Source organism: Oxyura jamaicensis, chromosome 1 (assembly GCF_011077185.1).
Source record: "Oxyura jamaicensis isolate SHBP4307 breed ruddy duck chromosome 1, BPBGC_Ojam_1.0, whole genome shotgun sequence".
In the NCBI taxonomy this organism is placed as follows: Eukaryota; Metazoa; Chordata; class Aves; order Anseriformes; family Anatidae; genus Oxyura; species Oxyura jamaicensis.
In genome coordinates, this window is record NC_048893.1 from 131246482 (window position 1) to 131260979 (window position 14498).

At 37.9% G+C, this 14498-nt stretch overlaps 1 long non-coding RNA gene across 1 annotated transcript in view; it reads left to right on the forward strand.

Annotated features, from left to right (window-relative positions):
• Positions 1-1696: 1696 nt before the first annotated feature.
• LOC118159364 overlaps positions 1697-14498 on the forward strand; it is a 17080-nt gene continuing 4278 nt past the window's right edge. Inside the window, exons 1-2 of the long non-coding RNA XR_004747087.1 lie at positions 1697-1833; positions 7975-7982. This is a non-coding gene — a long non-coding RNA (uncharacterized LOC118159364). The remainder of the gene's footprint in view (positions 1834-7974; positions 7983-14498) is intronic.

The following is a 14498-nucleotide window of genomic DNA, read 5'->3' on the forward strand; positions in this document are numbered from 1 at the left end:
TTTTTGTAATTGATGCTTTCAACTTTAAAATTAGATTATTCAGAATAGCATTTGTACCTCCATGTGTATATAAAATATGAATACCAAATAGAAGAAGTGTGATAACTCAGAACTGATAGAGCTATTCAATTTTGCTGAAAATTTTTAGGATATGATTTGTAGTTGCAATCATCATTTTCATGATTGCGTGCCTACAGTCATGAAATTAAAAACATCAGAGCTCCATCCAGATTTTGAAATTCTAACTTAATGAACATGACCTTGTAACACAATACAATGAATGCCTTCATCAATGCACACACAACTGCATAAATTACGGATTAAAATCAATAATACATTACCTATAATTGACTTTTTTTTTTTCCTGCTACTTTGAAGAAAACAATTTTGTTATTCGAAAAAGAGTTATAACACACTAGTTTCCTGCCATATCTGACTACCTGATAATTGCATTAAGTGAACTGAGAACTGCTTGGATGGCAGAGTACAGAGGGTTCTGATCAGCAGCATGGTCTAATTGGAGGCTAGAAGCTAGTGGTGTCCCCCAGGGGTCAGTAATGGGTCCAGTCATGTTCAATTTATTCATGAATGACCTAGGTGAAGGGACAGAATGCACCCTCAGCAAGCTTGCTGATGATACAAAACTGGCAGGAGTGGCTGATACAACAGAAGGCTGTGCTGCCATTCAGAGAGACTTGTATAGGCTGGAGAGTTGGGTAGAGAGGAACTCCATAAAGTTCAACAAATGCAAGTGCAGGGTCTTTCACCTAGGGGGAATAACCTCATGCACCAGTGCAAGTTGGCAGCTGACCTGCTGGAAATTAGCTCTGAAGAGAAGGATGTGGGAGTCCTGGTGGACAAGAAGTTAACCATGAGTCCGCAGTGTGCCCTTGTGGCCAAAAAGGACAACAGTACCCACTAAACTTGGAACTGAGCTCATATTACATAACCTGGAAACATATTTGCATTATATTTTTTTCTGCATGTTCCACTTCTAGCTAAAACCTATGGGATAGCCTGAGCAGAGTTGTTGGACTATCTGATCTCTTCCGAACACAACCATTCTGTGATTCTGTAATATTCTTTTTCTTTCTAAAAAGTCAGTCTTCAGGCCAATGCAGTAGTAGAATTTTGAAGACAGAGTTGTGGGAAAACTCAAGAATGGGTTGAAACATTAAACTGGTATGTCCCAAATGTAATTCTAGTACTCTAATTCTCGAAAAACCTCTCTGCTTGAAGAAATAATTTATCTGTCTCTGTTCCTTATCTGTTTTAATGAAAAGTCAACCCATAATGAAGGATCTTTAAAAAAAATCTTTAAATATTTTTAAAAGGGTAGAAAGGAAAACCTGGGGAACTACAGACAGGTGAGCCTCACCTCTGTGTCTGGGAAGATCTCTAATCTCTAAATTAGAACAATATGGATTTGACAGGTAGACCATCCTGGGGATATGGAATTGGCTCAAAGGTCACACCCAGAGAGTGGTGGTCAATGACTCTGTGTCCAGGTGGAGACCAGCAATGAGCTGTGTCCCTCAGGGGTCTGTCTTGGAACCGGTGCTTTTCAATATCTTCATCAATGACATAAGTGATGGGATTGAGTGCACCCTCAGCAAGTTTGCAGATGACACCAAGCTGAGTGGTGCGGTTGATACCAAAGAAGGAAGAGATGCCATTCAAAGAGACAGGATGGAGAAGTGGGACCCTGTGAACCACATGAGGTTCAACAAGTCCAGGTGCAAGGTGCTGAACCTGAGCCAGGGCAATCCCAGACAGGAGTAAAGACTGGGAGAAGAACTCATTGAGAGCAGCCCTGTGGAGAAGGACTTGGAGGTTCTCGACATGAGCCAGAACTGCATGCTTCCAGCCCAGAAGGCCAACTGCATCCCAAGCTGCATCAAAAGAGGTGTGGCCAGCAGGTAAAGAGAGGTGATTTTCCCCCTCTACTCAGCTCTCATGAGGCCCCAGATGGAGTACTGTGTCCATGTTTGGACCCCCCAGTACAAAAAAAATGTGGACTTGTTCGAGTGAGTCCAGAGGAGGGCTACAAAGATGATCAGAGGGTTGGAGTACCTCTCCCACGAGGAAGGCTGAGAGAGCTGGGGATGTTCCGCCTAAAGAAGAGAAGGATCTGGGGAGACCTCATCGTGACTTTTCAATACTTAAAAGGGGTTTATATAAAAGATGGAGAAGGGCTCTTTACTCGGGCAGACTGGACAAAGGTGAATGGAACTACAAGAGGATAGTTTTAGACTAGACATTAGAAAGAAACTTCACTGTAAGGGTAGCAAGGCACTGAACAGGTTTCCCAGAGAAGCTGTGGATGCCCCATTCCTAGAGGTGTTCAAGGTCAGGCTGGATGGGGCGTTGGCCAAACTGATCTAGTGGGTGGCATCCCTGCCTACGTCAGGGGGTTGGAGTGAAATGATCTTTAAGGTCCCTTATAATCCAAGCTATTCTATGACTCTATGATTCTATGATTCTGATTGATTTTATGATTCTATGATTAATTTTATGATTCTATGACCTCACAGTATTTGACTAATTCTTGCAAAGAATATGACAGTGAATTCATTTATACTTAGAACACTTAATTTATACTTAAAATAGCACATGTGAAAGTCAACACATTAATGCCAATTGTTATTATTGCAATTAAGAAGTTCTCAACATAAGCAATATGTAATTTTTAATATCTGTTTTTAAAAATAGATTGTCTATTGAGAACATGTTTCTGGAGAGCAGAGGAGGTCTTGTGGGGGATGTGGCAATTGGCAGCCGTCTCGGTCATAGTGACCATGAAGTGGTTGAGTTGAAAATTTGTGGTGACAGAAGGAAAACCGCCACCAAAACTTCAGCTCTGGATATGGGGAAAGCAGACTTCAGGCTGCTCAGGGAACTAGTCAGCAAGGTCCTCCGGGAAACTGCTTTTGAAGGCATTGGCATCCATCAGTTCTGGTCAGTCTTTAAGCACTACCTCCCAAAAGCACAAGATCAGGCAATTCCAAAATATCAGAAGTCAGGCAGGTGAGGCAGAAGGCCAGCCTGCCTGACCAGGGAACTTCTACTGGAACTTAGGTGAAAAAAATAAAGTGTACAGCTGCTGGAAGGAGGGTCAGGTGACAAGGAAGGAATACAGGGATGCTGTTCGTGTTTGTAGGGAGAAAATTTGTGTGACCAAAGCCCAACTAGAATTGAAGCTGGCCAGGTCTGTGGGAGACAATGAAAAAAAGTTTTTTTTAGATATGTGGACAGAAAAAGGAAAACCAGAGAAAGCATAGGTCCAATACTTGATGGGGAAAGTCTCCTCACAGACAATGACATAGGCAAAGCAGAGACGTTTAATGGCTTCTTTGCCTCTGTCTTCAACACTGATGATGGGCTTTGGGACTTAGGGTGCCTGGAACTAAGGACCTTGACGGTGGGAATGATAAACTCCCAACCGACCCTGAACGTGTGCGGGATTTGCTGCTCCACCTGGATCCATACAAGTCCATGAGTCCGGATGGGATTCATCCCAGGGTGCTTAAAGAGCTGGCTGACGTCATCACAGGACCTCTCTCAATTATTTTTCAATGACCTTGGGAATCTGGAGAGGTCCCAGTAGACTAGAAGCTGGCAAACGTGGCAGTTTTCAAAAAGGTCAAGAAAGAAGACCCTAGCAATTGCAGGCCTGTCAGTCTCACATCAGTGCCTGGTAAAATTATGGAGAGGATGATCCTTGAGGCTATTGAAGCGCACCTGGGGGACAATGCAGTCATTGGTCCCAGTCAACATGGGTTCGTGAGGGGTAGGTCCTGCCTAACTAACTTGATTTCCTTTTATGATAAGATCACCCATCTAGTTGACCAAGGGAAACCAGCTGATGTGATCTTTTTGGACTTCAGCAAGGCTTTTGACACAGTTTCCCATCGGATCCTACTGGACAAAATGTCCAGCATACAGCTAAACAAAAACATCATATGATGGGTGAGCAATTGACTGACAGGCAGGGCTCAAACGGTTGTGGTAAATGGACCCACATCAGGCTGGCACATGGTCACTAGTGGGGTCCCTCAAGGCTCTATCTTAGGGCCAGTCCTTTTAAATGTTTTTATAAAAGATTTGGATGTAGGACTAGAAGGTGTTTTGAGCAAATTTGCTGATGACACCAAACTTGGAGGAGTTGTGGACTCAGAAGAGAATGGAAAGGCCTTACAGAGAGATCTGAACAAGTTGAAGAACTGGGCGATCACCAACCACATGAAGTTTAACAAGAGCAAGTACCAGGTCCTGCACCTGGGACGAGGCAACCCTGGCTATACATACAGACTGGGTGACAAGACGCTGGAGTGCAGCCCTGCAGAGAGGGATCTGGGGGGTTGTGGTTGACAGCAAGTTGAATATGAGCCAGCAGTGTGTCCTGGCAGCCAGGAGGGCCAATTGTATCCTGGGGTGCATCAAGCACGGCATTGCTAGTTGGTCAAAGGAAGTGATTGTCCCACTCTGCTCTGCACTGGTGCAGCCTCACCTCAAGTACTGTGTGCAGTTCTGGGCACCACAGTACAAAAAAGAAAATAAAGTATTCAAAAGCTGCAATAAGGTCACCCCTGAGCCATCTCTTCTTCAGGCTGAACAGCCCCAGCTCTCTCAGCCTTTCTTCACAGGAGAAATGATCCAGCTCTCTAGTGAACTTCACAGCCCTCATTTGGACCTGTTCTAACAGATTCAAATAATTCTTGTGCTGGGGGCCCAAAACCCGGACGCAGTACTCCAAATGGGACCTCACAAGGGCATAGTAGAGCAGGAAGGGGGGGAATTTCTTCCCTTGACTTGCTGTCCACTCCTCTAAGATGCAGCCCAGGATGTAGTTTGCTTTCTGGCTGCAACCACATGCTGATGGATCATGTTTAGCTTTTCATCCACCTTAGTCTTTCTCTGCAGGGCTGCTCTCAATGAGTTCTTCTCCCAGTCTGTACTCATGTCACATCATGATCATGTTGCAGTCCCATTTCCTACATAAGATCACTTTGAACAACAAATAAAAATCCATCAAGTATCATGCATTGTCATGTCCACCTTCACTATAGATTTTTTTTGTCTTTCTCAGTGACAGACTTATCAAAAACAAACAAACAAACAAAAAACCTGTACAGTGTGTCTGCTCTCATATAGCTTATTCCACACAAAGTTCTGTAAGTGAATTTGGTTTACAGGCCTGTTACTGCTACATAACAGTCTGAAATCACATTTAATCTGCTTTATACTTTTGGCTATGTATTGATGTGGTAGGACATTCAAGCGTTGGAATGAGGTACCAAATTAGGTGGAATGGGTTCCAAAATTAGGTGGTGTTGTCCCTGTTCATGGGGAGATGTGTAGATGAGGCACTAAGGGACATGATTTAGTGACTGAACTTGGTAGGTAAAGTTGGTGGTTGGTCTTGATGATTTTGAAGGTGTTTTACAATTCAGATAATGCTATAATTCTACAACACCAAATACAAAAATTCATACTGAAAAAAAGTAAGACGTTAAATCAAAATCAATGCAGTAATTGATTTAGATTACTATGGTGTTGAAATATTTTAAAAGCAGTGTACAAAACCTTCACATTTTAAGATTAAATCATTTTTACATGATAAAAGACTTGTGTGGATGCACACCTATATGTGTCCATGTATATATGTACAAACATACGAACACATAGGCATACAAACATGTATAACTGGTAGAGAAGCTAACGATTCTACAAAATTGCTGGTAGGATTAAGTTATGTCTATAAATTTTCCAGTTCTGTCACTTCTGTAGAACCCAATCAGTGTTCAGGAAATTACATTTTACACTGCAGGTTATTCCAGCATGCCACTACATGTGTCTGAGACTTCACATACCACATATTTATTTTATAATTCAGAAATATACATATTGAAAGCATAGACAGTTGAGCAGAGTACACTTATATCCATCCTCACCAGGATCCAAATATCACCAAACCAGATAATTTTGGACATCACCACAGTATTTCTCCAAAATAAATGAAATTAAAATTCATCAAACAAAGCCATTTGCTGTGAATTTTATGTCATTGTTGATATTCATAAGGAAATTTTATGTCAAAATTATTTTCTATTGCAAATGTGTGAAAAACATCTTTATTTTACAATGAAAACAATCATTTAACGTTAGCAAGCATAGCAACAAAAACACTATCAACTAGTCAATTCAATAAAGCAGTAGAATAGCTTTCTTTTTATGTCATCATGCACTTGAACAATCAAATATACAAACTGAATTTCCTTTAATTATTCCTAGATCATAACTTCTGAGGAAACATAACCTATCCTATAAAAATGAAAATAAACATTTTTTTTTACGGAGCATTTATTAGCTGAATGAAAAGTCACAGCTGCAACAATTGGTTTTGGAAAAGCTGTTACAATACTGTGATCATTTGATGTTAAACTGTACATGGAGATGCTACTCCCAAGGCTAAGTAGCATCTTTATTACCACAAGCATCATTCCTACTGCAAACAACTGAGTTATAAGGAGCAGAAGCATTATCAATCTTATATATATATATTTATTACCGATGCATGATGGGAAAAGTGATTAAAAACGGCCAAAAAAAGGCACCAGGGCTTTTATACACTGCATACTCTTTCCTTGAAAGGAACAAACAAACTAAACAGCCAAATAATGTGCCTGTTTTGTTTAGTCTCATTTTTAGTTTTGTATTATTTTCTCTATTTTCTGCCTCATGGTTTTGTTATCATGTCAGAGATTTTAGAATTGCATATATTAATCATTTCTGTAATACTTCCTGATTTCCTTGTGCTCTTCAAATAGCTTTAAGAATTTAAACAAAGCAGAACAAAACAAAATGAACAAGCAAAAAACAACAGATCTTTAATATTACCAGATTTGTCTTAATTGAAAGGATGAAGATAATGAAGTTAATATTTCTGTACTGGTTTTATAAAAGCTGTAGAACTCACTGGGAAACACAGCTTTTTAGGAAGTCCCTTCCAAATATTTTCCCATGCTGAAGGTGTTTGGTCAATTGTATGTTGTTTCTTAAAAAGTTAAACTGATTTTCTTATCACACTCCATCAGATTATACTGATAATGGATAAATTGTCAACTGTCATAGAAGCATAGTTTAATACTCCATTGACTCTTAATCAAAAGACTCAGAATATTTAAGAATAGCATTACCTACCAAGAGTTCTCTAGTGATATGGAGTGCACCTTCAGCAAGTTTGCTGATAATACAAAGCTCAGAGGAGTGGCTAGGAGGAGAGTCCTAGAGGGCTGTGCTGCCATTACAAGAGACCTTGATAGGCTGCAGGGTTGGGCTGAGAGGAACTTCATGAAGTTCAACAAGGGCAAGTGCAGGATCCTGCACCTAGGGTAGAATAACCCTAAACACCAGTACAGGCTGGGGCTTGACCTGCTAGAGTGTAACTCTGTAGAGAGGGACCTGGGAGTCCTGGTGGACAGCAGGCTGAACATCAGTCAGCAGTGGGCCCTTGTGGCCAAGAAGGCCAATGATGTGCTGGGCTGCATTCAGAGGAGTGCTGCCAGCAGGTCAAGGGAGGTGATCCTCCCCCTCTACTCAGCCCTAGTGAGGCCACACCTGGAGTGCTGTGTCCAGCTCTGGGCTCCCCAGTACAAGAGGGACACAGAACTACTTGAGTGAGTCCAGAAGAGGGCTATGAAGATGATCAGAGGACTGACTGGAGCCCCTTTCATACAAGGACAAGCTGAGAGAACAGGACCTGTTTAGTCTGGAAATGAGATGACTGAGGGGAGACCTTATTAATGTATGTAAATATTTGAGGGGAAGGTGTCAAGAGGATGGAGCTGGTTTCTTTTCAGTTGTGCCCAGTGACAGGACGAGAGGCAACAAGCACAAACAGAAGCACAGGAGGTTCTGTCTGAATATGAGAGGACACTTCTTTACTGTGAGGGTGACAGGTTCCCCAGAGAGGTTGTGGAGTCTCCTTCTCTGGAAATATTCAAATATTCAAAACTCGCCCAGATGCCATCCTGTGCAATGTGCTTTAGGTGATTGTGCTTGGCAGGGGGTTTGGACTAGATGATCTTCAGAGGTCCCTTCCAACCTCAATCATTCTGTGATTCTATGATACCATACTATCTGTTTAGACATTTTTTTTTATTATTATTATTTTGGAATTATGTAGTTAAGATAACTTTTTAAGTTGCCTAAGCACATATAAGGAGAAAAACAATTAACGTCTTAACTTTTTGTTAAAGTGGTTGTATACTATAACTGTAATAAGTAAATTCTCAGGTTTATGCCATTTCAAGCTCTTTTGTAATTCCACTGACTTTATGATGCTATTTCTGATTTTATATATAATTTCTGATTATATAATATGTAATCTAAGATAATTGTTTATATTAGAGAGTGAGAAAGTGACTCCAGATCATTCTTACATTGTTTAAGTACACAGAGTCCAAAAATATTTGTCCTTCTTAAGACTGGTGAGGCTGCACCTCAAGTACTGTGTTCAGTTTTGGGCTCCTCGCTACAAGAAGGACATGGAGGTGCTCAAGCGAGTCCAGAGAAGGACAATAAAGCTGGTGAGAGGTCTGGAGGATTAGTCTTATGAGGAGTAGCTGAGGGAGCTGGGATTGTTCAGTCTGGAAAAGAGGAGGCTCAGGGGCGACTTTATCGCACTCTACAGTTACCTTAAAGGAGGATGTAGCTAGGTGGGGGTTCGTCTATTCTCCCACATGCCTGGTGACAGGACAAGGGGGAATGGGCTAAAGTTGTTCCAGAGGAGGTTTAGGTTGGATATTAGGAAGAACTTCTTTACTGAAAGGATTGTTACACATTGGAATAGGCTGCCCAGAGAAGTGGTTGTGTCACCATCTCTGGAGGTCTTTAAAAGATGTTTAAATGTAGAGCTTAGGGATATGGTTTAGTGGAGAACTTGTTAGTGTTAGGTCAGAGGTTGGACTCGGTGATCTTGGAGGTCTCTTCTAACCTAGATGATTCTGTGATTCTGTGAAAGTTAGGTAAAGGTCATATGGCAGCCATATAGCCAAGACTTTTTAACTTTTGGCTTAAGATTCATAACTAGAAAACAAACAAAAAGAAACAAACATAAAAATAACTGCATAGATGTCTACTGAAATCTGTGAACTGCAGTCAAGGTATACTTGTTCAGAATAGAGATGACTTGTGAGAATTAATCATAAGCAGAATATAAAACATTTTTATTGTGATGGAATAGTAGTATTGTCATGTTTACATAATAATCTTGTTTGAATGCTGTGTATTAAATTGGAGGTGTGAACTTCAGAAAAACAAGGTTCCTACAGCAGCACATCCCACATTTCCCTTCTTATTTCTACTGAGCTGGCTTTCTGTCACTTTATAAAAGTTCTACATCCTAATCTTGTTTCTCATTAGATTCTTCATTATCTTACATTTGTTTTGAGAGAGTTTACTGTATGGAGAAAAAAATAAAAAAGGAAAGAAAAGAAAGAAAGCACACTTAGGAATCAGCTTTGAACTTCTAAACAGTATGTTATAAGAAATAGAAGTCTGTCTCATTGTTTTCACCATCCGGATCTACTATATTCATTCTCCCCAGGAATCAGAATGTTTGTACATTCTTCTCAGTTGGTAAAATGGTATGTCCCACCTACCTTATCGAAATTTTCTATAATTTTATATGTTCTGGCACCAGAACTAGCAACTTTTCTGAATGTGGGAGATCAGTGAGTTAGGAAACAGAATAAGCAGTTTCCTCCCCACCCCCACCCTCACCCACCCTCCTGCCATAAAATAAAATAAAAATAAAAGCAGTGAGTATAACTGTTGCTGTATGTTTGGACCTGGAGCCTGAGGTCTTTTGCTGCCCCTCTTCATAAGTGGGTCACTGTAAATTTAAGAAACAAAATATGCAATGAGAGCATAGAAGATATTTTTATTCCTTTACAAATCTCTTCCTAAAACTGTAGGGCTTTTCATTGGTTTTACTTCCCTAAAAATACAGTCTATAAGAATTAATTAGCTAAACAAAGTACCACAATTCCACACTTGACAGATAATAAACATGAACTGCTTCTAGTTATTAAAGGTTTAGAAGTGAAAAATGCAATTTGTTTTCCATCTCATGGCGCTGACCTCTTGAATAAAAAAGTGATTATAATTGCTTGGTTATATATGGAGGGTAATTAATAGACTCATGATGAGTAGTCTGTTCTTTCTTCTCATAGTAATTGTCTTGGCTACAAAACTTTTGGTAAAGCAAAATTTCAGAAGTTTGGTTGATGTTCTTTGCTTTCTGTGAAGCCTTATTAAACATATAATACACAATAGAGGATGAAACTGTAAAAATAAGATATATTTTTTTCTGCTTTCACTCTCTCTCATGATGACTGCAGAAAGATAAAAATTGAGAATTCTACCGAGGCAAGAAAAACCTGCTTTGATGTGGAAAATAACCCAGGGAGAATACAGAAATGGGCACTGGAATGGAAATAGACTTCTATAGAACATCAAAAGAAACAGGTCCCAAAGAGAACTGGCTGAAAAGTAATTGGATGTTTCCTTCTGAAGGGTCTGATTAATGTTAGCAGTATAAATTTACCTTAAAGCTTCTCCTTTGTGAACTTAACATACACACAGATGTATATATGCTTAAAATTATTTCAGAGATTTTTAACATAATTTCTGCCATATTACAGAGCTGTTACACCGTTTGTATCTATTTATTTATTTGTGTAACAAACATTCTGCACTGGATAGATATCATACTTCAAGAACACATACTGTATTGCTTCAGAGACTACTGACAACGATGGTAAAAACTTACACTAGGTTTAACTAGATATTGAATTCATAGTAATTCCTAATTGTCCTTTATATATAAGGAGTATTAAAACACAGAGATTAGAGTTGCTATGGCACATTTATCCTAACTCATTTACAAAAAATAAAGAAATCTAAAATTATGATATGACACTTCTTTAATAATTAAAAATGAGTAGGGCTTTGATAATTTCAAAGATTTTGCAGAAGTTCAGAATGGAAAAGCTTGGATGCTGAACAGGCTCCTTGTAGGATATAATATAAATGCATTGCATCGATGTTCTTAGCAATGGGAAATTTTCCTATATTTTTTCCAATTATATCTGCTCTGTGTATTTTGAACACAGTTCAAAATCATTTTCCTGAATAGCAGAACTATTTTCATGCCATGAAGTGTCTTTAAATAGCTACCTTCCACTTTACTTGGAATATAAAGGGTTCTATTTTAACAAGCCACAGCATACTACAATCTTTATTGACATAACTATTCTGTGTCAGGATGTTTTTCATAACTCTTTGAAAGACAATGCCTAGGGTCAGACATTATTTTTTCTTGTATTCATTACTTTATTTGCATATTGAACATTTTCCAAAATGCAATCCAAGTTTATCCAAAACACTACTACATGCTGTTTCCTGTTGTTTGCATGCAATGCTGCAGTTATGAATGGCAGTTTTCCTCATATCACTCACAAATAACTGTGTAGTGTTCTTTTAGACCTTTGAGTTGTCTTTTGTGAGATTTTTATCAGAGGTACATAATGATTATGTTCTCCTTGCTTTAGAAATAATGATCAAGGAGGCAAGTTTAGCCTGTGTAGAATCAGTGGGAGTTCTTGACTTGACTGAAACAGGATTCTGCAGAGTATCATATTGAATACAAAGTATTCAAATCTTCTGCTGGGTTAATCTGAGCAGAACAAAGTCCTGCCTTTGTAGCGTGAACAGACATTTTCACACAACAATCCATTTGAAAATGATTTGGTTTGCCAAATAAATAATGGCTATTTCTATCATTCATTGATCTGTGGGTTTATTTATTTTTTCTTTTTTTGTTCATGTGTTTGATATTTCAACATCTTTGTCAGAAAAAAAGGGGAATCAAGCTTTTTGTATGACTTTGAGTGCACAAGGTCTGATCCTTCCTATAATTACTATAATTACAGGTTATTATAAACCATTATCAATATATTATATTTTAACATGTTTTTGCACATTATCTTTTTTTTTTTTTTTTTTTTTTTACCTTCAAATAACTTAGTCAGGGAAGCTACACAGCTAGAGAATAAAAGAATTCTTCTATTTTCAAGATGGAGCTTGGTTTCATTTCAATGAATTGCAGCATGCATCATCTGGAACAGCATTTCTCTTTCAGCTGAATACAGACAGGGACAAGCCAACTAGTCTTCTAAATTAAGTATATTGGTTATTGCAAGAGACAATATGCCATCCTCAGGCAATTTATTCTATAGTCTACTTTCTCTACTTTTTTTTTTTTTTTTTTTTTTTTTAAATGTGCTTATGTATAACCTGAACCATGCTTACTGTAGTTTAAACTAATTACACCTGATACTATTTGCCATTAACATGTAGAACAGGTTTTTAACCTTTATTTTCTAGTAAATATTTATGTGTTAAATGTTTTCTCATACATCCACTTACTCTTCTCCTTTCTAAGCAATGCCAGTTTATAAATTCTTTCATTAAACAAACAAACAACAACAACAACAACAACAACAACAACAACAAACTTTCAGGTTTTCTCTAATTTCTCTTACGTTGATCCACATATTTCTGATAGTACTCCACATTGAATACAAGACTCTAAATAAAACCTTTACTATTGAAAGGAAAGGAACGGGTTTAATATTGAAGGTAGAGTGTGCTACTAAAAAAAACTTACTAAAGTATATTTTATATTCGTTTTTCTCTGTCACAAACCCTTAGGTATTTGAGCAGAACAAATTTCCAATTCAGTATTTTTTTTTAAGTCATTCAATACCAGCATTTTATTTCATTACCTTTCTTTCACTCATTACCCAACACAATAAATTAGTCTTATTATTAGTCTAAGGGGTGTTCTCAAAGGCAGTAATGTTTTGTTTTGTTTGTTGCTGTTTTTTTTTTGTTTTTTTTTTTTTTGCTTGGTTTGGTTTGCAAAAATATAAGCAAAACATGATTTATAATAAACCATATTATATGTTCCCATGGCTTTGAATTTGCTTGTGACAACTTTAACCTCAACAAGTGATCACTATTTGATTTTCAGCACTTATACTCCTCTTCAAACAAAAAGTGATTAACTTGGAATTATTTTGTGTGTTGAGGCTGAAATGAATTGACTGCATGAATCAATAATAGCTTTTTTCATCAAATGCAAGTTTAAAAGATCAACGTAATCCTTATATGTCTTGCTTAGAGCTGAGCATTGCTTGCTGTTATATCTTGAATAAGAGATTCTAAACTCTTCATCTCCTGGCAGCATAGCTTACTCTTGGCAAATTTTTCCACAGAGAGAGAAGGAAGGAAGGAAGGAAGGAAGGAAGGAAGGAAGGAAGGAAGGAAGGAAGGAAGGAAGGAAGGAAGGAAGGAAGGAAGGAAGGAAGGAAGGAAGGAAGGAAGGAAGGAAGGAAGGCAGGAAGGCAGGCAGGCAGGAAGGAAGGAAGGAAAAGCATTCATTCAAATTTATTCATTATTAAGCTTCACTTCTTGTTATGTTACTGCCCAAAGGACAGTCTTATATAAAATAAGAATAACATTGATCTGCAAACTTGAAACTCTGAACAGGTTCTTAGCTGTCCTGTCACTGATGGGTAAATTCCAGTCTACAGCTGGTAAAAATATTGTCTGATAAATAATGTTTTGTTGTAGTTGTTGTTACTGAGTTGTCAAAAACATCTAGTTACCATTTTACCATTATACTATTAGGCAATGGAATCTAACCGGGCATGGGCATTAATGGAAAAAGAAAAAGGAGAAGAAAGTAATTTATTTTGCTTATGGAACAGCGCAGATGTATTTTTTTTTTTTTTTGAAGTTGAATAAAATATTTATTTTTCTGTCTGCTGATGCCAGTTGGCCTGCATCACTTTTTTGAAATTTATGCTATTAAAAGTTAATTAGGCCACAGAAGGTAGGGTTGATCCATGAAGATATTTAGGTGCACCTGAAATTTATTAAAGTTATAGGATTAAAAGTTTTGTAGGAGTTTTACTGTTGCTATCTTTTGTTCTCTCTCTCTCTTGAAGTTTTTTGTTTGTTTGCTTCTTTTTCTTTTAAGGTCTTCAAATTGGATGGCTTACTACTAAGACTTCAGAAAGGATCATTCTGAGCAAAGAGTAGTTAGAAGACAATCCATTACTCCAACAATAGCATTTTTTTTTTTCATTGTGATGATGCTGCCAATGTGCATCTGTTTGAGTCAAGGAAATGTTCCATAGCTTTTGACCCTTCTTGCTTCCTTTTGGAAATTGGTCATTTTCTTTTAGAAAAGTTATTCATAAACTCTCACTCTGTCTTATTTATTTTCTTCTCATTTAAACTGAGTTGCTTTCCTGAGTCTTAGAAGTTTTTTTTTTTTTTTTTTTTTTTTTTTTTTGTTAGCTCACATATGCTGGTATTGTTCCTTCCTTTACTTTTTTTTTTTTTTTTTTTTTTTTTTTTAA